Below are 23,728 nucleotides of genomic sequence, written 5' to 3' on the forward strand. Positions count from 1 at the left end.
GAATGGCTTGGGTTTCTGAAATATGCCCCATCCTGGAAAGGTCACGGTGATCAACAGCGTCTTTTCATGGTCTTTGCACCCCAGGTTCGCCCTTGGCAGGACTGGGAGAGAGTAGTCATGTTACCCCTAGTTAGAGCAAGAACTTTGGAGAAAGACTGGCCAGGAGTGGGTCTCCCGGAAAACAAGCCCTTTCTACCTCTCTCCAGACACATCCTTAAATCCCCGCCCCCCTCAGGCCCCATACTCGCCAGGCAAACAGGGGCTCTGTCCCTCACCCCCAATTCACTCGTCCGTTCACTCCTTGTCAAGCCTCAGCCTCCGAAATCAGAGTACACAGTCCCTTCCTCCAGGAAGCTTTTGGGTGATTGACTTTGGATTATCACTATTATTCCTGTCCTCTGCCCTCAAAATAAATGCGACTGCCCTTATCACATCCATCCCCTGTGGCAGGCCCTACCCCAAGCACTGCTCGTGTGTTCACTCCCTTCATCTTAACAGCCTTAGGAGGGGACGCTACCATTTTCTGCCACCAAGGCGTAGAGAGTTTAGCTGATGGTCACACAGCAAATCAGTGGCAGAGCCACAATTCAAACCCATGCCATCTGAGACCAGAGGCCACGCTCTTAACCCCGCCAGTGACAAGGCAAGGGTCTGAGGCTTCACTAGAATTCTGTTGCAGTGGCTGACCCGGAACTCAGTAGCCCATTTGGCCAGGCTCTCGTGACAGTTCAGTGACGAGGCAGGTCGGGGTGAAGGCCTTTCCGTAGAATAGAGAGCTTGCATTTGTAGGCAGGTGGAAACAGGCCTGTCCCCTTTCTGGAGGCTGTATCACATCTGCCATGTTGGCCTGGGAGCCTCTCTCAGAGTAAGAACAATTCTGTCCTCACGGGTCCTGCCACCAACACTCAGGACAGGCTCTGCACACGGGGGAGGGTTAACAGGGCAGCTGCTGGCTGCCCCAGGACCAACTGGGGACAATCGGCAGGGAAGGGTCCCAGGCGAGGACCACCATGTCTCTGCCCAGCCCTTCACTGAGTCCTGACGACCAGAGAATAGTCGCCTCCTGTCCCCTGCCTACCCGTCTCCACCTCTCCCCCTGTCCTCCCCCCCCCACCTCCCTGCCTCACCCCTGCCCACTTCCCTCTCCACCCACTTTCCCAGAGAACAAGCAAGAAGACAAACCCAGCAGTGGAGGAGGCCGCGGTGGCAGCAGGAAGGGGAGCGGGGAACTTGCCTTCATTTCCCTGGCTTCCCTGATCCCGACCTTAATCCCCGCTCAGCATCCTGTCAGCCAGGTTGTTCTCAAGCTGACGTTGCTGCAGGCGCCTTCTTGGCAGCCTTTCCTCAGATCTGCCTCCTCCGGGGACTCCTAAAGGGAAGCCCGAGGTTTCTCTGTTACAGCCGGCTTCTCTCGCTGCCCTCAAGCAAAGCCCGGGCTCCCAGGGGGCCGTGGGAAGAGGGGGCTGCAGGGGGGCAGTGCCAGGCCTGCCGCTTCCGAGGAAGAGGGGAGGGTGGAGGCGGCCGGAGGCTTCCAGAGTGAGGGTCAGACCTCGGGCAGGGCTGGCGGTCTCCTCAAAGCAGGGGGAGCCTTGCTCAGGATTGTGGACCTGAGAGGCAGAGGGAAACTGAGTCTGGAACCTAGGGAATTCAGGCTGGTGCTAGTTCTGGCTGTAGCAGAAGCAGAGGGGTCTGCGATTTTCTGAGTTTGCCATGAGATCACAGCTCAGGGTGGGTTTGGAGAAAGGGGCAGCTGGGGCCTGTGCTGACTGTGTGTGAAAGAAAACCCACGTAGGCACATGAATGGGTTGACTTCCTGAATGCGAACTCGGTGCCAGGTGCTGGGAGAGAAACAGGAATGGCAGCCCGGCAATAGGGAGGAAGCATCCGAATCCCAGTCCTGCTCTGTCACATACTGGCTGTGTGGCCTCAGGCCAGTCACTTGGCTTTTCTGAGCCCCGTTTTTCTCATGTCTAAGGTTAGGGGGTGGTTATAATAAAAGCTTCCTTGCAGGATCAATGTGAAGTTTAGAGACAAGGTGTGCAGAGCCTGTGGGGTTTAGGTTGATTTTTACTATTTATGTCACTGTCCACAGGGGACATCAGAGGCCAGAGCTTTGTCTGGGTCTTCATGAAAAGGGGCCCTGAGTGCAGTGGAATCACCTGAGAGCATGTGTGTGTGCAGGTGAATGTTTGTGGGGGGCGGTCTGGGCAGGACCCCTGGGAAACTGCCATGAGTCCCTAAGTTTGAAATCAAGCTTCGCCTGCAGCCTGAACACACGCCCAGGGCAGGGGCTCTGGCCAGCCCTGCCCCTACCCGACACTCCCCCTCTCTAGCTTGTGACACACCCATCCTGCCAGGGAGACAGGGATGCAGCGGGCTCCTGGAAACCTAGGCAGGGGTGCTCCTTGAGCCCCCCTCACATGGCCCCTCTCTCCTGGGACCCCCTCAGAACCTCAAGTGCTCCCAGGACTAAATACCAGAGCCCCCGGGGGCCTTAGCTTCCTGTCCTGGGCATTTGCCTGCAGGCAGAAAGCTCTGAGGCTGGGATGCAGGCTGGGTGGGCTTTGTGAGGGTCCATAGGGCCCCAAAGGCAAGGACCTGCAGGAGTAGCAGAGAGGTCACCTCCCCATTCCTCCGGGGGGAGGGGGGAGGGAGAGGGGGGAGGGAGGGAGTCTTGGAGAGAGGGCTGCAAAGCAGGTTCTGGATTAAGTTACTCTAGCTCCCCAACAGGAGTCCTCCCCAGAGCAGTGAAAAGACCACTAACTCTTCCTATGGCCAGGATTTGCATAGCTGGGTGGCCTTAGATAAGTCTCTGAGCCTTGATGTCCTCCTCAGTAAAATGGGAATATTATTGCCTGTCAGGGCTGTGGTGCCGTAAATATCAAACTACATATATAAAGCATTTAAAACTGCCTGCTCTGTAGTGTGTGCTCAAAGGTGTGCAAACTGCTTGGCTGATACGAAAAGTTTTGACTCAGGGTAAGGTGGGTGTTTCTGTGTCAGCATTACCTGGTAATAAGAATAAAATGTTGACAGTGTTTTAGGTTTCAGACATGGGTATAGATGTCAAAAAGTCAAAGCAGACAGATCCAATTGTCATATAACTGTGTTTGGTACCTAACTGGTGTGGGTAAATGCTCATTTCCCTTCTTCCTTCCTCCCTCCCTCCCTCCCTCCCTTCCTCTCTCCCTTTTTCCAACCAAACCAATTTTATCATTCTTCTGACCAGTTTATTCCCACTCTTTGGGGAAAGTCAGATTTCCTCCTGACCATAATGCTTCCTTCTCATTTTGGGGGGCAGGGGGGTGCCTCCGGAGCCCACTGAGGGCTCTACTGTCTCCAAGCCTTTGGGAAACCACCCGTCTCAGAATTCCCAAGACCTTGTCAACCATGCCGATTCCTGGATGCTCTCCGCATGTTGAATTAACACCCAAGGGCAAGCCTAGGCATCAGCATTTGATAAGCTCCCTTGTGACCCTGACACCCATTAAATTTGAAAACCACCTCCTTCGTGCTTTTTCTCTTTTTCACTGAGTCTTCACTGTGTCTTCTTTTTTTTTTTCACACACACACACACACACACACACTGTATTTTATTTTTGCAAGAGATAAACTGACACCAGGCATTGTAAATGGATGACCACGACAAAAGCAGCAATGATTGTAATTACCAAACATGAAACACACTCATACTATGTCATAATATTGACATTCAGTCCAGTAATCCTCCACTGTTCACTGTGTCTTCTTATGCTTGTCAGACAGTGTTCAAAAGTCCTTGTCTTAGGAATGTGTCCGCTTCTCCCACCAGCCAGGAGATCCCTGTGGGACAGTCCCCGAAAGAATCCCTGAGGCCACCAGGCAGGACTGATCCCATGTCACCTGTACACACACACAGGCAGAGTCTGCTGGAGTTGGGGGCTTCCCAGTCCATCCTCCACAGTAGACTCTGCCTTCCTTAGAGGTTGGTGCCTCGGGGGTTTCCTCAGCAGGTGACCTGGGACCCTACTGAGGCTGCATGTCAAACAAGGCATGGGCTCCCTGCCCCGGCAAGAGACAGGCTCCAAGGGGACAGGTTGTCTTTAAACTTCCCAAGGCCCTCTTTGCACTGGGGGTTGGGAAGCAGGACCACTTCCTGCTGCTTCTTCCCCCCATGGAGCGTCCCTCAAAGGATGCCCACCTTAGTGTTGGGGGAAGGACAGGAGGGGGGCCCTCTCACTTCTCTGACAACTCATATCCCCTGCATTCCAAGTCCCCACACCCTTGTAACTACTCCCACCTGCCTTAGTGTATGTTAAGTTGACCAGAACTCCTCTGAGGGAGGCGCCCTGGGAGAGGAGGGACAGTGGGATGGGTGAGTTTGAAGTCCTGGCTCTTCACAACCAGCTGAGCAGACCAAAGCCAGTCCCCCCGATCCCTGTTCCTCAATCTCGCACCTGGGAAGGAACAGCTGAGACCACGGACGCGAAAGTGCTACGTGGACACAAGGCGTGGATCTATTATTCATATTTTATAGAAGGAATCCCTTTGCTCCGTCCCGCCTTACAGGTGCAGGCTACCTGGGAAGCCCCTTGTTGCACCTACTCCTCTCAGGGAGTCCTGGCCTCGAGCTGTGAGGCTCTTAAAACAAGCCCCTCTGTTTGAGGGGTTTCACGGGCAGCTGGGAGGGGGCCCCAACCACCCCGACTCCTTCGAGATCGGTGGAGTCAGAAAACCCGGTTCTAAGGCAGCCTTGAACTGTGATGTCTGCCCCAGAGCTGTCGCTGTCGGGGGGAGCCAGGGAGGGGAGGCACCAGAGGAAGAGGACTCTGGGAACCAGATCCCGAAACTCCCATGGGCGTGAGATCAGAAACCCAAACCCCGGCCCCCCACCCCGCCTCCCAAGCCACTGTCCGGAAAAAATAAACTGTTTCCTGCAACCAGCTCCGAAACAAAGTCTGTGAGTGAGCTGTGACACATGTTACATAAATAGAAGCCACAGAGGGGAAAAGCCTGTTTTCTCTTTCATTATTTATCACTCTCTAACCATATCCAGCTGGGTGAGTAAACAGGCGCATTGGCCCATAATGAGGAACAGACTGCTGCCGTGGGGCTGCCAGAGGGGCGCGGGGGTGAGCGTGAGAGCGCGTGTGCATGTGTCCATCTGTCTGTCCGCCGCAGGGAAGGAAGAGTGGGAGTCTACGATGGAGAAGGCTTGTGGGAGGCGCCTCATCCCAGCCATCAAGGGGCTCTTCACCTGGTGCCACGGCTGGGGTGGGGCAGGGTGCCCTCCAGGCTGGCTGCTGCCTCCCCGCCCTGAGGGTAGCTTGGGCATCCGGTGGGCTGGATGGAGAAGGAGTCAGAAGGGGAGGGACTGTGGGTGGAGAGGGTGTGAGAGGTACAAGCCAAGTGTGGGCCTCGAGCATGACCCTCACGGGGTGGGCTCTGAGCGTGGCAGGGGTGAGGGGGACGATGTGTGGGAGACAGGCTGGGGCACGCGGGCATGTGAAGGAGTCACTGTGACGGGTGCGGTGCCGTGTGTAAGACGGGGAGACTGAAGGAGAGGGAGTGTCTGTGAGCGTACGTGTGGGTGTGGGTGTGTGATCCTGGTGGCATATGTCGGTATGTGCGATTTTGTGACTACAAGAACGTGTGAACATGTGTCTGTGTGACTTTGAGTGTATACATCTGCGTGTCACTGTGGGAGTATGATAGGCACATGTGAGATTTTTATGGCCATAAGGTGTTGTCAAGGGTCAAATGTGTCCCTGCCCAAAAAGATACACTGAAGTCCTAACTCCCAGTACCACAGAATATGACCTTACTTGGACATAGGGTCATTGCACGTGTAATCAGTTCAGATGAGGCTGTACTGGAGTAAGCTGGCCCCTCACACAATGACTAGTGTCCTGATAAAAAGATGTCCGTATGGAAGACACAGACGTGGAGAATGGACTTGAGGACGTGGGGAGGGGGAAGGCCAAGCTGGGATGAAGTGAGAGAGTGGCGTGGACATATATACACCACCAAATGTAAAACAGACAGCTAGTGGGAAGCAGCCGCATAGCACAGGGAGATCAGCTCGGTGCTTTGTGTCCACCTGGAGGGGTGGGATAGCGAGGGTGGGAGGGAGACGCAAGAGGGAGGGGACATGGGGATATATGTATATGTATGGCTGATTCACTTTGTTATACGGCAGAAACTAATACACCATTGTAAAGCAATTATACCCCAATAAAGAGGTTTTAAAAAAAAGGAAAAAAAAGATGTCCATGTGGAAACACAGAAACACATGTCCACGTGAAGATGGAGGCAGAGATTGGAGCGAGGCACCTCCAAGCCAAGGAATGCCTGAGGCTGTCAGAAGTTAGCAGGTAGCAAGGAAGGATCCACCCTACAGGTCTCAGACAGAACCTTGGTTTTGCGCCTCTAGACTCCCAAACAGTGAGACAATAACCAAGTTCTGTTGTTTTCAACCACCCAGTGTGTGGCACTTTGTTACAGCAGCCCTAGGAAACTAATACTGGTGTGTATGAACGTGGGGTGTGAGCTTGGGTGTGTGTAAATAAGTGTAGGAAACCATTGGAGTGTGTGTGTGTATGTGAGATCCTGGTAGTGAAGATAGGCGTAGGTGTGACCATCTGCCTATGGGAGTGCGTAAATAAGTCTGTGAGATCAGTGTGTGTGTGTTTGTACCTGCGCTCACACACTTGGTATCCCTATATCATCATCCTGGAAAAGACCCCAGCAACCATCCTTCACCTCTGGCTGCCTCTGCCCACCCCCAGACCCTTCTGTGACCTTGGGCAGCCCTGCCTGAGGCCAGGTCAGCCCTGGAGGAGGGCTGAGACAGTCCTGCTGAGGGCTGCCCACAACCTGCCCCCACCCTGGGGTCATCCCAACATCAAAGTTTAAACTCCACCCTAGGGATTTCCTGGGATGTCCAGTGGTTAAGACTGTGCTTCCAATGCAGGGGGCGCAGGTTCGATCCCTGGTCAGGGAACTAAGATCCCACATCCTCTGTAGTACGGCCAAAACCAAAATCTATAAACCCCACCCTGGCCCGCAGGATGAGAGCGCTCATCAGGGACTGAGATGAGGCCAGACCTGGAGGCTGGAGGCCATAAGGTGAGGGGTCAAATTCGTTGTTTGTGTCCCGGGCATTCTTACCTGAAGCCTAACTCAGGGGTACTGAGCTGGTACCACCTGTCCTGCTTGGGAGACAGACCTAAGCCCAGATGTTCTTGAAACAGAGCTGGGTTCCTGAGCACCTGTGTTGACCACGCCCATCCCAGTGGACCACTGGATATCACAGAGCCTGCCACAGACCTAGCCTCCTAGGACATGTCCAGACCAGCCTTTACTCCTGCTGGCCCAGCCTCTGCCCTCCAACCAGGGGATGCCAAAACTGTTCAATTACTCACTCAGCAAAGCACACGTCCCAAAGCCCATGCCTTAGAATATCCTCAAACATATCCCAGAGAGGCCTTGCTGGGAAACCTCAGACAAGTCACTTTTCTCTGAGCCTCTTTTCCCCTCTGTAAAAAGGGTACAACCACCCTTGCCCTGCCTATGTTACAGGGATGGCGTCAGGATTAGGAGGCCTAATGGACGTGAGTTTGTCTTATAAAGACATGTCTGATAAAATGCCCCCACAGCCTGACTCTGAATGGTGTGTCACAAAGGCAGCTCCACATCCAAGGCCCTCTGGAACTGATATCATCTCCACCATCAGGGTGGTTTGCCGTCTCCTTCTCCAGCTTCCCACAGTCTCTTCCCTTAGCTTGATAATGGTTTGATATAATTCAGGGGAGGAGTCTGCAAACTATGGCCCCCGGACCAAATCCTGCCTGTTATTGTATGGTCTGTGAACTAAGAATAATTTTTTAAAGATATTTATTTATTTATTTTGGCTGTACCAAGACTCAGGATCTTCATTGCGGCATGGGGGTCATTAGTTGCGGCATGCGGACTTCTGAGTTGCAGCATGAGGACTCTCAGTTGGGCTTCTTAACTGCAGCATGCGTGAGGGATCTCGTTCCCCGACCAGGGATCAAACCCAGGCCCCCTGCATTGGGAACGCAGAGTCTTAACCACTGGACCACCAGGAAGTGCCAAGAATAATTTTATTTTTTTTAAGAATAATTTTTATAGATGAACATTTGTCATCGATCTGATGGCAAGGAGCATTAACTTTGAACTCCAATTAAGCAAAATGTTATCCCTCCCACCCTTACCAAAAAAATCCCATTCTTCTCATTAGTAGACCTTTTATTACCAAAAAAAAATGTACTCAATTATTATTGTAATTCCATCAATAAAAATTTTGTGGAAATTTGTTTTCTGTCTTGTTATGCATAATATCTCTTGTCGCTACATAATATCCTTGATCTTGCCTCAGCCCACAAAGCCTAAAACATGTACTATCTATCCCTTTACAAAACAAGTTTGCTGGTCTTTTGCCTCCACTACTGAACTCTGCCATTACAGAAATAAGTTGGCCAGAGTTTGCCAACTGCTGAAGTAAAACGTCCTAAGCCCTTGGACATTCTGATTGGTCTGGAGAGGGGCAAGCAAATCCCTAGACAGGTCCCAACAAGCCAGCATTTGCTTGAACAGTTCATTGGACTGAACTGGGCAGAATGTGAGTCTGAAGCTATAGGACTGCCTCCAAGGACTCTGAAGTCCACCCAGGGTAAGGCAGAGTTAGCAATGCAGAGACCGCAACGGCATCATTTTTTTAAGCCCCTAGATCACACATCACCTGTAGCAAGCCCTACCCCTTGATGTTTCAGTTACACAAGTCAATCTATTACTATTGTTATTTAAGTCCATTTGCAGTGAATTTTTTGATGCTTGCACCAATACAAGAGCACAAAAGAAGAGTGCCTAACCCAGCTCGGAACATTCAAGGAAAACTTCTGAGGAGAGGTGTCATCTAAGCTGGGTCTTCGAGTCAACTGTGAAAGCAAGTGGAAGAACAGGTATTCCAAGCAGAGGACACCGCATGAGAGGAAAAAGCACAGCACACACCAAAAGACGGAAGCGGCAGAGCTGGGAGTGGCCAGGGATGGAATCGAAGGTTCAAGAAAGGATACCTTGTGCTCTGTGTACCAGACCGGCATACTTGAAATTGGCCCTGTGGGAATGGGTCTTGAACAAAGCATGACAAGTTCAAGTTGGCACTGTAGGTGGAACTCTTTGACCACTGTGGAGGATGGACTGGAAGGAGGTACGGGGAGGGGATCAGGTTGGAAATGGGAGTCAGTTAGGAGGCTACTGGAATAACCCGGGTAGAAGATGATGCGGGTCCAGCCAACGGCAGTAGGAATGGGGATGGAGAGGAGGGAATAACTGAGAAATATTTTAGAAACCACATCCACGGGACTTGGTGACTGATTGGATGTGAAAGAAAGGGCTAGGGAGAGTCAAGGGCGACTTCCAATAGTTTCTACATGACTGGGTGGATCGTGATGCCACACTGAGGAGAAAGGGCAGAGCTGGGGCACGTCTTTGGATACAGATGATATTGAATGACTTGGGTCTGGGACATGTTAGCTATGCCATCACTGGAGGGTCACAGACATGGGGGTGGGAGCGAGGTCCAAGAAAGTGATGGTACTTGGACCAACTCACAGATGCTAGTTAAACCCATGAGAGTACATGGGATTGTCCAAGAGGACATGTAGCTTGAGGAGAGCCATGGGTCAAGGCTGAAGGCTTGGGAACCCGAAGCGTTTAAGAGGGAGATGACACAAGCTCACAAGGGCACGTGGAAAGGAGAAGTCAAGGAGGACGGCAGAGTGTGGCAGGTGCTGGCGTTCTGCCTATGCCTCTCGGCACTTACCTCCAAACGGAGAAGGCTGCTTACTGCCAACACCTACCCTTTGCCTGAGGGTTCTTTTTTTTTTCTTTTTCTTTTTTTTTTTTTCCTCTGGCCATGGAGATGCCCTTGGCTAGACTCAGGACAAGCTGGAAGCGCTGGAGAGTTAATGTGCCTGGAAGCAGCCCTCCACCAATGGCAAAGAGGGAGTTGGTGGATAAATACCCCAGCTTCCTTGCCCCCATCATATGGACAACTTGAGGCATGCCTCAAACATATTCCGGGGTTCGCCAGCAGGCCTGCGCCCCTCTCACTCACAGTACATGCTAACACTCCCTATGTGGGCCTCCCGCCCACCCACACCCCCGCCCAGCCCCCCACTTTCCCACTCCCAACTCATGCTTGAATCCTTGCGTCAGAGTCTGCTTCTGAGAGAACATAAACTAAGTCAAGGATGTCGTGAAAACCAACCAAGTAGAAAATGGCAAGATGTTCTCTCCGTGTAACTTTTGTCTTTGAGGGGGTCAGGTCATCCCCACGCTGTGCCCACCTCCACACTCATAGAAGATGCTGGCCGATTTCTCCCCTGGGCCTGAGGTTCCCAGAAGGGGACTTTCCAGAGCCCAAGTCTGAGCAAACTCCACTATCAAGAAATCCTCTCCTAGCTCTCGCCCTGGCTGCACGCGGGGAAGTCTGATCACAGGCCCTCGTATAACGCAAAGGCTTGGAGAGCTTCCTCAGCCCCAAGTCCATCCCTCCGGGTACCCCTGACTCTGTCCTCTCCTTCTCCAGCACTCCGAGTAGCATTCACTTTTTTCTGTTCATCCTATGTCCAGTCCTGTGGGTGGTCATTGCTTCTCTTTCTGTCTGAGATCCAAGAACTGGCTCTGACTCCTGGCCTGGGACCCACGGGGAGGTGGAGAGAGCTGGGTGACCTGTAAACACTCCCCACTTCCGGCCAGTGTACACCCGACCCACCCTGCTCTTCATCTCTCACCTCTCAAGGCAGGAAACCAGGGGCAATGGCCTTGAACAAGACTCTGGGGGCAGAGGGGGAAGGGCCTTCGAGAAGGCGTCCGGGAGAGCGATGGAGTGGACATTCTGCTGTCTAACAAGCCAGGGTGTGAATGCAGGTACTTCGCTTACATAATTGTGGAACTGTGTGTGAGTTTCAACGTCCCGGAGCTTTGGTCTTGTCATCTGTAAAATGAGGATGAGAACGGTACCCACCTGACTTAGGCTGGGTTCCTCCAGAAGCAGGCCCTGAGACAACGATTCCAGTACACATGGTTGATGGAGGAGGTAAAGGAAACACCAGGAGAGAAGTGGGGAAATAAGATAAGGGAAGGAAGGAAAGAGATCGAGTTGGTTATCAAGCTGGCCCTTGGGTGGCTCAGTCCTGCTGGGGAAACCCTGTGAGCGCATGGAGAGCACACACCTCAATTATTTACACACCAATGCTCATCAGTCATGGGTGCGGGGCTCTCCTGGATGGTGTTAATTCCCCAGCACTTCTGGTCTCCCAATAGTGACAAAGCAGAGTCCAATGCCCAGAGGAAGCCCCCAGGCAAAGATAGGCAGGTAGGTGATTGGAAGCCTTAGGGGTATAAGTGGTCAGGTTGAGGGCACACAGACAGGGCACTCACAGCATCTGCTATATCATCTCAGAGGGCTGGTGGGAGGTGAAATGACGTCATGAAATGACGTCATGAATGAAGAGTGCTTAACAGTTGGTTCTTCTCTAATCAAGATCCAGCCTCACTCCAGCCTTCAGATGCCTGGTTCCAGGGACTTCCTGCTACCCAGCAACCATGAGAGAGGTCTTTGGGGCTGGAGGGCCAGGGGTCAAGGGCAGAGGGATCTGGAAGAGAGAAGGCCAGAAAGAAGAGAGGGTGCAGGAGAACTGGGAAGGAGGTGGGCGCTGGAGTCCAGGCCCAGCACGGAACGGACTCAAACCAGTGTGAAGGAGCCCAGGAAATGTGTGAGCCCCACTCCACAGGCCTTGCCAGACACCACACACAATCAGAGACACATAAAGACTCTCTCTTCTCTCCCCTTATATCCACCCTACCTCGATTGCCTCTGCCATTTCGGGCACTGCCTTCTCTTTAAAAATAAACAAACAAAAGAATCAAACATTAGGACTACTGTGGAGATCAGAGATACATATGAGAAGTGCCTGGTATACAGCAGGTGCTCAATAGGTGGTAGCTATTTCCAGTGTGAGGCCACCTTGGCTTTGACTTTCCTCCTTCACATCCCACCTCACCCTCCAGTGCCACTGGCCGAGACCCCAAAACGCAGGCCTTCCAGGTTCCCTGAGGAAGGAACGCTTCCCTTGTTGAGCGCAGAGCTCTGAAGGTATCCCCCGTGGACAAGCAGAAAACGTGCAGGGAGCAGTCATGAGAAGAATGGGGGGCACAGCCCTCTGGCAGGAGGCGGCAGCCCCGAGGGAGTGAGGGTGCTGCCTTGTCCCATTTTCCATCCAAGTCCCCACCTTGACCCCCAGCTCTTTCCCTCCAATCACTGAAGACACAGTTTTACTGCAGAGCTCCTAAAACTCCGCACTCCGCCCCCCCAGCCCCCCTCACTGTTACCTGCAGGGCACCAACCTGCCCTGAGGTGTCAGGCTATTTTTTTTAACTAAGCATCAAATTACAATCAAACCGATTCAACATGCATTTACTGTGCAAAGCACACTGGGCTGCAAGAGGAAATCCCAAAATGACTAAAATCATGGGCCCCGACTTCAGTTTATTATCTAGTTAGAGAGATGAGGCATACGTGGTTAAACAGTGAACAAACAATACAATGTATTAAAAGTGACTTGGCGCTTATGAAATAAAAGTTAGCCAACAACACATTGTAAAATCAACACCAGCCAGCTAAGAAGGAGCCGGAAAGAGGTGGAAGTGGGCTGGAGCATCAAGAGATAATGATCATGGCTCTGAGCTAGGAGATGCCTCGCCAGGGGAAGAACCCTACAGGTGTTACACTCACTCACTCACCACCTCTGCTGGACCCTCATCTTTCTCCCTCTTCTGCCATTGAAGAAACTGAGATTAAGCCCTCCTGCTTCAGGGTTTCAAGCTAGAAAGCGACAGAACTGGGATTTAAATCCAAGCGTGTTTCTGAGGAAGGATGACTTCGGGTAGCTCTTGAAGGCTGAACCGCATGAAGGGAGAAGGGGCTCTCCTCTCTGTGCCCCTGCTTGGCCTTTCCTTGTCCCTGGGCACGGCCTCCCCCTGCCCCCTCGGTGAATGGCTGGGTGTGATGCATGGGATAGGGAAAGGGTGCCGAGTCTGCTCTCTTGGCCTATCCCAGCCTGTGTCCTGCTCTCTCCTTGCTCGGAAATCCCTCCACGGAGGGGGTCTCATTTTACCCAAAGACACTGTGTTCTAATGGATGGAAAATTGTTCACTGCTTGTCAGGTTAGTGTTCATTTCCCGATCCTTAATGAATGATTTTCCACCAATCAGCCTGGAGTCCCATGCCCACCACCCCGTGGACAAGGCCTGAGTCTCTGAGGCCCTAAAAGTGAGGTCTGTAAACATCTCCCAGGGCCCAGCCCCTGCCACCAAGAGGGGTAACCAGGCCCCACCCCCAGGCCTGGGTGCCCTCCCCTCCTCCACAGCCCCCAGGGACAGCTCTCCACACTGCATGGTCCTCTACTCAGGGCAATATGGTAAACTGATAAGCCTCCCCTCAAGAGTAGGAGCCCCCCTTAAAAAGGGGGAGAGTCTGGAGAGTGCCTTAGAGGTTCCTGGCACAGTTCATTAAGATACCAACCCTTAATGAAATATTTCTTTGTTAAAATCGTCATTTATCTTGGAGAACAGGGTCCTTTGTGGCAAAGAAAGAGGCTACCCCCTTCCATCCCTCCCCCACCTCCACCCAGCACAGATCCTCGGTCTTTCTGAGTCAGAAAGGTTGGGAAGCAGGGTGGGGAGGGGCAGCTGGGAGATGGGGAGGAGAGAAGATGCCAGAGTGGAGGAACCACAAAAGGAAAGGGGGTCAGCTTGACTGGTCAGGAGGCAAAGGAGGAGAGAGAAGCAGAAGGCCCTGGGTGGCTGGGTGGAGAGACGCTGCTCAGAAGGAAGCCCACTGCCGTGTGACCACAATAGCCAAACATTGGAAACAACCCAACCGTCCATCACTGGGAGGCTGGGTCAAGAAATGGCAGTGAACTGATGTGACAGAACGCAAGCCTTTTCAATGAATGACCTAGAGATGCACATAGCAAACCTGATTAATGTCAGCAACATGAAATTTAGTAAATGATACCACCAATAAATCGTGAAAGCAAGCAGCAGAAGGATAGTTTTTATTTAAAATTTCGAGACCCCCGAGCCACACTAAATGTTTAAGAGCGTAAAACTTACTTGGGAAGGCTACCTCCCAGCTTCTGGAAACTGGCTACCTCTGGCAAAGGAAGGATGGAGAAAGGGAGGGAAGGATATGGAAGGTTCTTGACTTTATCAGCAACAATTTGTAGGCTTTTTTTTTTTGAAAGCATAAAGAAAGGTGCACAGATCATAAGGGTACGCCAGCTCAATTGTCACAAAGTGAACACACTCACGTAACCAAATCCCCAATTCAAAAACTACAGAACATTCCCAGTCCCCCAACAACCCCTACTTACTCGCCTGCCTAGAGTAGCCACTCTCCGGAGTTCTAACACCTCGATTTTATTCGACCGATTTTTGAATTTCAGATAGGTGGAATTTCTCTCTCACGACTGGCTTTTATGCTCAACATTCTGTTTGTGCGACTTCTCTCTGTTGCTGTGTGGCAATGGCCTGTTCATTCTCATTACCAAGCACTAGCCCATGCATGAGAATACCAGCATTTATTCACCCATTCCACTGTTGATGGTTATTTGTGGAATGGCCGCTAAGACCATTCTAGTGTCTGTCTTTTGGTGAACACATTATGCATTTCTGTTAGTATATACTTAGGTGTTGAGACACTACATCATGCTGGAAAAGTTTTATTCCTTAATTAACTAAAAAACGGTTTGGTTTTTTTGACTTTTTTTTTTTTTTTGGCCACACCACGGGGCTTGTGGAATCTTAGTTTCCCGACCAGGGATGGAACCAGGCCCATGGCAGTGAAAGCACTGAGTCTTAACCACTGGACCACCAGGGAATTCCCTTAAAAAACGGGTTTGAAGAGGGAAAAGAAGTAAAATTCAAGCAATCGGATGACTGGAAACATAAAATACCTGGGTCTAGATGTGTTGGGACTGTGAGAATAAAAGGACTGACGAATGTTTCTGGACATACACACACACCCCGTGCTAGGCCTGGTACTAAGAACAAGCTCACCCACTAACCCACTGCATCCCCACAACAGGGAGGCAGCTGACCCTGGGAAAGGGCAACTCTTCAGAGCAGGAAGACCTGTGAGTTAGTCCTTGCTGTACCATCTTCTAGCTGTGTGACCTGGGGCAAGTTGCCTCACCTCTCTGAGCTTGAGTACCTCACTGTAAAATGAGAAAAGCCTCTATGCCAGGGGCGATGCAGCCAAATAGCACGTGAATCAAGTACCTGACACACCGCAGGCGCTTACTAAGTATCAGCTGCAGATGTATGTATGCTTTGCAGTTTTGTGAAGTCGGTATTCTCACTTTTAGGTGAGGAAACTGGAGCTCACAAAACGGAAAATGAGTGTTTATGGAAAGTATCTGATGAACAGGTCACAGAGCTAGATGCTTTGCCCAGGCTTTTTCATGTCACCCTCCCAACCCCCCAGGAGGCATTCTCCCAATGTCGTGGATGAGGAGACTGGCTCCATCCTGTAACTTGCCCGGATCACACAGTTGGTAAGTGACAGACACTGAAGTTCAACCCTAGGCTGTCTCACTCCAGTCTCTGTGCTCTCAACCACGGCCTCCATAGTAGGACAGGCCATGGGTCCCGGTTCTTGCCACACCACAGCCTAGACCTTTTGAAGGAACAAGGACAGAAAGAGGACCCTCCTGCCTGTTCCCAGGCACTCTGGTTCAGGAGCCAAGGGCCACTTTTTTGAACCTTTTCCTAGAGGTCCTGCATCAGAAGGAAGGGCTTTGGACTGGCTGCTTTAATTTTGGGGTGTGTGCTCTGTATCTTTCTTTGGTTTTATGCTCAACATTCTGTTTGTGAGACTTCTCCCCGTTGAGGCTTTGCTTCCTCATTAAAATGCCCTTTAGGTGAGGCCCAGACAGGATCCTTTGCCTCCCTTGGGCCCCCCACTGTGACTCACAGGGTGCTGGGAACTGAACTGGCCTGGAGATGAGGGTAAGCTGAAATGAAAGCCAAAGCATTTCCTAGGGAAATCCCTTTGGGCACATGAATCCACGTGTGAGGTATGGAGGGCTGCCGCAGGAAGGTGATGGTAAAGGATGCAGTGGGCATGACAGCCAGCCAGAGAAGCCCACTGGAGGTCACCTCATTCCTTCCTTTGTATTGAAAGTCCCTAGTTCTCACCTGACCTGAAGCCTCTGTAGGATGGATGGAAAGGAGACCTGAGGGGCATGGCGTGGTCATAATCCAGCCGGGCTTACACAAGAACCTGCCAACTCCAGGCCATGCCCAGGCCTGTCCACACACCCTGACTCCCACCAGCGCTGACTCTCCATAGAAAATAAATAGAGTCACACCACCAAAGGCTTCCTTTCTCCCAAACTATACTCCTCAGGTCACCCACAAGCAGGCAGTACTGCTTTAAAGGCCTCACAGAAGTAGCTCTGGTTGAAATCCTGCTTCATCACTTACCAGCCGGGTAAGCCTGGACAGTGACTTAATCTTTTTGGAAAATGGAGGTAATAGTACTATCTACTTATAGGGTTACTGTGAAGATGAAATGAGTCCTATGCCTGGCATGTGGTACGACTCAAAGGTTAGCTGTGGTTATTTTATTCTTATTGCTTCTGCTCTGGCTACACTGGAAAGGACCCTGTGGTATCCACATAAACGGTGCTTAGGGTCCTCCTCCCAACAATTTGACACTAGCTATTTGAAATACTCCAGCAGAAGCTGAATATGCCCGTCACACCTGCCCTGTGTAGGGCAATACATAGGATCTAGACCTGGACAGATAGCACTGACATTACAGCTCCTTCTGGCTATTTGTACCCACAGAAAAGGGATGGAATAAGGGATGGAGAACCCGAAGGGGAGCCTCCTCTCTTTTTCTTCCAAGCCCCATTGGAGAGGCTTCTCCTCCAAGAAATCCTCTCTCCCCAGGCCACAGCCCTGGCATACCCTAAGCTCCGATCCCTAAAGCACCCCCAGCCCACATTCCACAGGATCATCCTGTGTCTGCCCGTCTCCACCTGCCTCGGGTGATTTGGGGCAGGAGAGCCTTCTAGAGCCACGGCCTTCCTGCCCTCCCCCCACAGCTGGGTCCTCCCTTGGTCATGGGCACTCCTTGACAACCCCTGAGGTGTCCCTCACCCCTCCCCACTGCAACAGACCGGAGATGTTTTGGGGGGTGGAAGGCGGGGGAAGGATTTATTCAGGCTTCCACGGGTCTCTGAGTGGGGCGCCTGCTACCAGCACAGCCCTCCCCCCTTGGATCTGGGGCCTTTCCTCATCAGACTTCCCCCTCCCGACCCAAATACACACCTTGGCTACCGCCACAATCCCTCCGATTCCTCCCCGCACCCTACCCCGCCCTCAGGCAAAAGACGTTGAGTTTTGTTTACAATCTAATTTGTCCGGATAATTGCTTCTACTTTGCACTCCGCTCTGCCCGCGTGGGTCCAGCTTTGGGCCCTTTCTTCACCGGTTCGCAGAGCACTTTATGGGAAATTCCCCTTCCGGAGAGGGAGGCGGCGCGCGCCCGGGGTGACCGTTCACAAAGCCCAGAAGGAGCCTTCCCACCTCCCCCACCCCCCGGTTCAAGAGCCCACCCCCAGCCCCACGCAGTGGGGCGCAGAAGGGAGAGGAGGAAGGACACCGGCTCCGGGCTCTGGGCCCCCCGGCCACTCCCTGCATAGGGCGCAGCCCGCCGGGAACCAATGAACCGTGTGGGAGCAGGGCTTGGCCGTACCTCCAGACTCCAGGGAAAAGCTGGAGTTTGCAAAGCGCGCCAAGGGATTCGCAAGGCCAGTGTGAATCCCTGGGGTCTCTCCACCTCCCCCCCCTTTTTACAGGATCGCAGCCCTACGTCTTCTCCCCAGATCCCCATCTTTTCGTCCCCTAAAGTTTGGTCCACGTGGTCTCCTCTCGCTCACGACTTGGCTGCCGGGCAGGGTGAAAGTTGCTGCACCTGCTTTAGGTGAATTATGGTAGCGCTAGAAGTTGGTCTCCCTCCCTCCGCTGCTCGCTCGCTCGCTCCCTCCTCCTTCGCTCTCCGCGCGCTCCCTCCGTCCCCCTCCTCCCCGCCCCCTCCCGCCCCGCCCGCGCGCCGCCCGCTCGCAGCCACTCGCTGCCCGGGCTCAGTCGCAGCCCCTCGGAGTCCGGAGCCGGCCGCCCCTGCGGACCGGACTGTGCGGCCGGCGGCCGGGACGTAGCCCCCAGCCCGCGAGGAGGGCGCGGCGCAGGCGGCGGCGGCGCAGCGGGGAGGAGCCCGGGCCGGAACCAGGGCTGGGCCGGGGGCGGGGACGCCGGGGTCCCGGAGCCCCGGCGCCCGAGCGAGCGAACAAGCGTCGCGGGAGGATCGGGAAGGAGGAGCACAGCCGGAGCAAGCCGAGCTGCCCCCAAAGTGCGATGCCCCGGCGAGGGTAGGGCGCGCGGCGGCCGGCCGGCGCGGCGCGGAGGGAGGACGCCCGGGAGCTGCGCGGCGCCGAGCGGCGCGGAGGGGCAGTCCCAGCGGGCGGCGGCGGGCCCGGGCGGCGACCGGAGCGAGCCCCATGCCCCGCGCGGGTTGACGGGCCGGAGCCCGCACGGAGCGGCCGGGCCGGACAGGTAGGTGGCTGGCCGAGCTCGGGGACGCGGGTGGGGGCTGGGCCGGCGACCAGACCAACTCCCTCGCTCGCGCACTCTCTCGCCCGCTCACTGGCTCACTTTGTGTTTGCAAACTGCCCGCGGGAGACGCGCCGGGAGGAGCCGGGCCCAGGCCGGCGCACTTTGTTCCAGCCGGGGCCGGCTGCGGCGCCCTGACCCAGCGCAGCCGCGACACCCACCCCGCCCCGGCTCAGGCCCCCGTGGGCCGGAGCTGCCTGGGGAACAGGTGGGGGCTACGGCGCGGCGCCGGGGGGGCGGGCAGAGGAGGTCGGCAGGGGTTGGGGGGGCTGGAAAGGCTACTAAGGCCCGCCCTCCCCCCAAGAAGCTAGGACCGGCCTCCTGGCCTGGCCGCGAGGAATGGGGTGTCTGGGGGCGCGACCACCCCCCCGCCCCGAGTCAGACAAAGAGTACTTCCCAGCCCGGACTTTCCTGAGCCGGGGAGGGAAGTGGTGAAGTGGGCTCCCCCAACCCCAGTCTGTCCAGGACTCCCCAAGACGCGCCGGAGGCAGATAGATGGGGGGGGCACCGCGGTCCTATCCAACGCGTCGCCTTAGGTGAGGAGGGGACTTGGTTTGCCTGGGGTCGCACCTCGGAGGTTCCGGGGCCAGTCAGCGCCTTTCCGCCATACCTGGGTCGGCTGGGAGATAGAGCGGAAAACTTCTTGGGGACTTGAGAGCGTCTGGAAACGGCCCCTTGTGATTTTGTGCGCCGGTGCTGGCGGGTGGGGGGTTGACCCGGCCGAAACCTTCATTCACCCCATTTGGGGAGAGCCCCGCCTCACCATGTAGTGGGGAGAGAAGGCGGCAGCAGGGTTCGGAGGCCGCCAGGGACGAGTGCCCCGGGATAACCAAGCAAGACCCCCCTCAGATCCAGGACTGTGGCCTCTCCCCTGGACAGCCTCCTGGCAGACACCTCTCTTTGAGAGGCGGTCATCTCGGCAGCTCTCGAGTCTTGCGCTCCCCATCAACGCCAAACTAACTAACTTGAGCTGAGCCCAGCTACAGCTCGAGGCGCTAGAATGCGGGGCGCCCTGAGCGACCTGGGGTCCCGGCGTCCGCGGCAAAGGACTCTGCGATTTCGCGGGAGGCGGATTCTGAGTCAGAGGCCCTGACGGCTGCGGATTCCTTCTTTCCAACTGGGGCGACCTCGTGAACACATCGGCGTCTCACCCGGACTGTCTAGGTTAGGGGAAGAGGATACGGGAGCGCAGAGACCCTGAGCCCGTAGAACACCCGGCTCGTCCCTTTGCACCGCGGGCCTCTCTTGCCATCCCCCGCCTGACTGATTTCCTCGCTCACTCCGTGCCTGGGGTTTAAAACAGGCGTCTGGAGATCACCGCGTGTCTCGCACCCCAGCGCCGGGTCTCCCTGCTGATTGACCTCGGAGCCTGGAGCAGGGGTTGGAGGTGGGGTACCCGGAGGAGAAAACCCAAGTCTGAAGCTGTCATCCCCGTGGTGGCTGAGAAAGCCCAGGAGCATTTTGGCCAATGCGGGTTTTCACTTGAACTTCAGCATGTTCATCCCGTGTTAAAGCGGACGCCTGGATTGTCCCAGGGCGAACTGTGCTGGGTCTGGGATTGAGGGCCTTGGGAGCGCAGTTTGAGAGGCAGCTAGGGTCGGAGCTGGAGGCTCACCTGGGTGCCCCCTTCTCCCACCCAGAAGGAAGGAGCTGTGGGATCATCTGTACCGCCAGTAGCCATGGGAGGGTCTGACCGGTCCCATTGTGGAGCACAGTGGGTAATGGAGACCTCGACACCAAGAATTTGAACCCAATAGCTCACTTCTGGGACGGAGCGCTGCTGGCGCTGGGCATTTCAAGCCGATGACCCTCCTGGTGAGCTAGCGGGTGGGTGCAGGGGCCGAAGGCCCAACAAGCGGGCGAGGCCCCAGCTGCCCTAAGGAGACCCCCCCACCTCAGACAGCCTTGCCCCAGACAACCCCTGCCCAACCTGGCAGAAAACCGCTGCAGGGGATGGGAGATCCACAGGCTTATTTTGTTTTCATTTTTGTTTTAACTTTGTCTTGCCTGGGTTCTGGGGCTCTTTGTCACCTGGCAGGAGGGAGGGAGGGCCCTGAGACTGTGCTGCGGGCACCTGGCCAGCTTGCTCACTCTGGCACCCTTAGATCTGAGGCTCTCAGAAGCAGGGCTATGTCTCGTGGGGCTCCCCATTTGGCGTCACTCCCCCCTCTCATCAGTGGGGCAACGTGGCAGGGGAGGAGGTGGCTCTAGAGAGTGTTCCCCGCCACCTCAGGACCGCTGTAAGATGTGAATCTCTCCTGGATCCCCCCCCCACTACCTTAGCCCCATCGCAGTCTTGACACTAAACTGGGGGGAACCATGGGAACCTTCTCTCCTGGCACTAAGTGCTGGGCCCCTGGGTGGGGTTTTCTGTCCTTCTCCCAGTCCTGGGCAGGTTTTGCAGGAGTTATGGAGTTGGTGAACCCGTGAGCCCTGCGGGGAGAAAGGCCTGACACCAGTGCTGGGGGGTGGGGGGAGGGCAGGTTGGGCTTAACTTGAAAAAGGACCTGTCCCTGTCCCTTTCTGTGTAGGTACACTTCTCACACCTAGACATCCCTACCCCAACCTCCTTCCCTGTGCCTTTAGCCAGAAACTTCCTTTCTGGCTGCTGGCAGGTAGATCCCTTCTTGCCAGGAATGTGCATATCCTGCTGGGCCCCTACTCCAAACACACCTCTTCCTTAGGGGCAGGAAAGGAGGGGGGAATCCTTTCATCCATTAATTCCCCAAAGGTTTGCTGAGCCCCTATTCTGTCTGGGCAGGTCCCAGGCTGGGCACTGGTGTGCCCAAGCAGTGAAGGCTGGGGTCTGCACATTGTCAGGGTAGGAGAGGCAGATAAGATATCACATTAGAGAGAGGAGGGTGGGAGCAGCGTGTCTGTTTCAGAGGAAAGGTATGAGGTGCAAGGGGGGAAGGGCCATCTCCCCAAGAAAGCTTCCCTGATCTTCCACACCTGGAGTAGCTGCACCCTCCTTCCCTACATCCTAATCCTTTGCTGCCCCACTGCCTTGGTGGCTTTCCTGTCTCTCCAGCTGAAATACAGACCCCTCCGTGCCCATCCCAAGCAGGCACAATGTCTTTACTTTTCTAATAACCCAAACTGTGCAAAGTAATAATTTCTTCCATCCAAGGAACTCCGCACAGTTTCCTTTCAAAATCTCCCAGCTTCCCAGACCAAGGCAGGGCAGGCACTGTTTCTGACAGGATTCTGAGGCTCCGATGGCTGAAATGACTTCCTATGACTTGGTTCCAGAACCCTGGAACCCAGGGCAAGGAACTCAGGCCTCCCCAGGGCAGAACATGGGTCACAGGGGAAAAGCCTTTGGAACTTGCCAGTGGTGGTGGGTCTCTGGAGAACTTAGTTAAGCTATTGGAACCTCAGTTTTCTTATGTGTAAGGTAGGTCAATGATAACCGTTTACAGCCTGGTTGGGAGCAGGACGGAAGAGCAGACGTAAAGTACCTAGCATAGTGCCTGGCGCAGGGTAGTACTGACCAAGGGGTGGCTTTTATTATTAGATTCCCAGCACCGCCAGGCCACATGCTGGACTGAATACTGGAAATTAATCTCCATTTTAGGGGTTTGGAAAATGAAGCCCAGAGAGAAGAAGCAACTTGTCTGAGGTCACACAGTTAGTTAGTGGTAGGGCTGGGACTAACATGTGGGGCTCCTAGGACTCCCAGTGTAACCGGTAGGGCTTGAGCCTCTGCTGTGGGGAAGGGAGAAAGGAGGGGATGGGAGGGCCTGCCACTCCCCATCCCTTCTTCAAAAGCTCAGGCCTGCGTCCCCCTCAGGCCTCCGACGAGAGGGCTGGGTTTCCTCCTCCTGTCTTCCCTTCAAGGGAAGGTCTGGGCTCAGAACTTGACATTTCCCACCTGCACGTGACCCTGGAAGGTCCAGTCATCCCCCCTCCCCACAACATCTTAAGGTGCTCATGGAAGCAGAAATGGGAGGGATGGTTCCCTAGAACACAGAGGAGGAAACATGGCCAGCACCACCTTTCTCCAAAAAGGGAGACTTTTTATGGTTTGGAACCCTGGCTTATGCAGCGTTATGGAAGACAAGCTTGGCAGGCAGTCTCAGATCAATCTGGGACCTACTCCTGGATGGATCATCTTAAAGAAGCAAAAAGAAACTTCCCTTGAGTGTGAAGTTTCCGCCTCTTTCAACATTGCCTCCCTGGATTCTCCATGGAAATGCACACCTTCACCCACGGCCAGTTCTGCCCTGCTGGGGTTACAGCAGGAACCCTCTACTCCAAACCCTGAGGCTTGCAGACGCAGTGGTCTTGTGAGACGGCGTTTCGTGGGCCCTGTGCAGAGCCTGGACTCGGGGCATGCCTGCCTGAGCTGGAAATGAAGAGCTCCTAGCACAAAAGGTGCCCAGAGCATCTGGTCCCTCAAAGGAGTGAGCCACTCAAGCCTGGGCCGGGCTGATGCCCTTCCTTCCTTTGTGCCTTGTCCCAGGATGACTCCTCCCAGGATCTTTACCTGGCTGTCCCTTGCTCCAGTGCAGCCCGGTGCCTTTCTTCTCCCCAGCCCTGGTCATAGCCATGCAGCCTGTTCCCCAAATCCCAGCAGCTCTGCCCACCTCCCCAGGCCCCATCCTCTGCCCAGCTGAAGCCTCCCAAGCTGGGGGGACCTGAGGGTGCGTGGAGTCGTTGGTGGTGCAGGGCATGGGGAACGTCCTCTCTCCTACTTGGAGTTTTCTCATGGCACCTGACCTGGGCTACGGTGCAAATGGGAGGGAGGGGAGGGGAGATGGTTTTTCCTCAGACAGTGACAAAGTGAGGTGTGTAGACCAGTGACCCTCTGCATGTGTTCAAGGTAGGCAGGGTCAGCGGGTGGAAATTACCCAGAATTCCCCCCGGCAACGAGGGAGGAACAAATGGTGGTGACAGGAGGGCAGGGTGGATCCGGGCATGGAGACCGGGACTCCTGCTCTCCATTCCACAAACATGGTGGAGCCATCGCTGTGTG

General features: G+C 54.5%; 1 protein-coding gene across 3 annotated transcripts in view; it reads left to right on the top strand.

The window, feature by feature from the left end:
• The window catches only part of FOXP4 (forkhead box P4), a 202,140-nt gene that overhangs the window by 132,884 nt on the left and 45,528 nt on the right, over nt 1–23,728 (top strand). For 2 of the 3 annotated variants that reach the window (XM_030870782.3, XM_030870783.3), the window contains exon 1: nt 18,340–18,693. The exons of the other annotated variant lie outside the window; for it this stretch is intronic. The gene's annotated coding sequence lies outside the window, so the exon portion shown is untranslated. Of the gene's footprint in view, nt 1–18,339; nt 18,694–23,728 lie in introns of those variants that run through there. 3 annotated transcript variants of the gene reach the window in all.

This window comes from Globicephala melas, chromosome 11, assembly GCF_963455315.2.
Source record: "Globicephala melas chromosome 11, mGloMel1.2, whole genome shotgun sequence".
NCBI lineage: Eukaryota > Metazoa > Chordata > Mammalia > Artiodactyla > Delphinidae > Globicephala > Globicephala melas.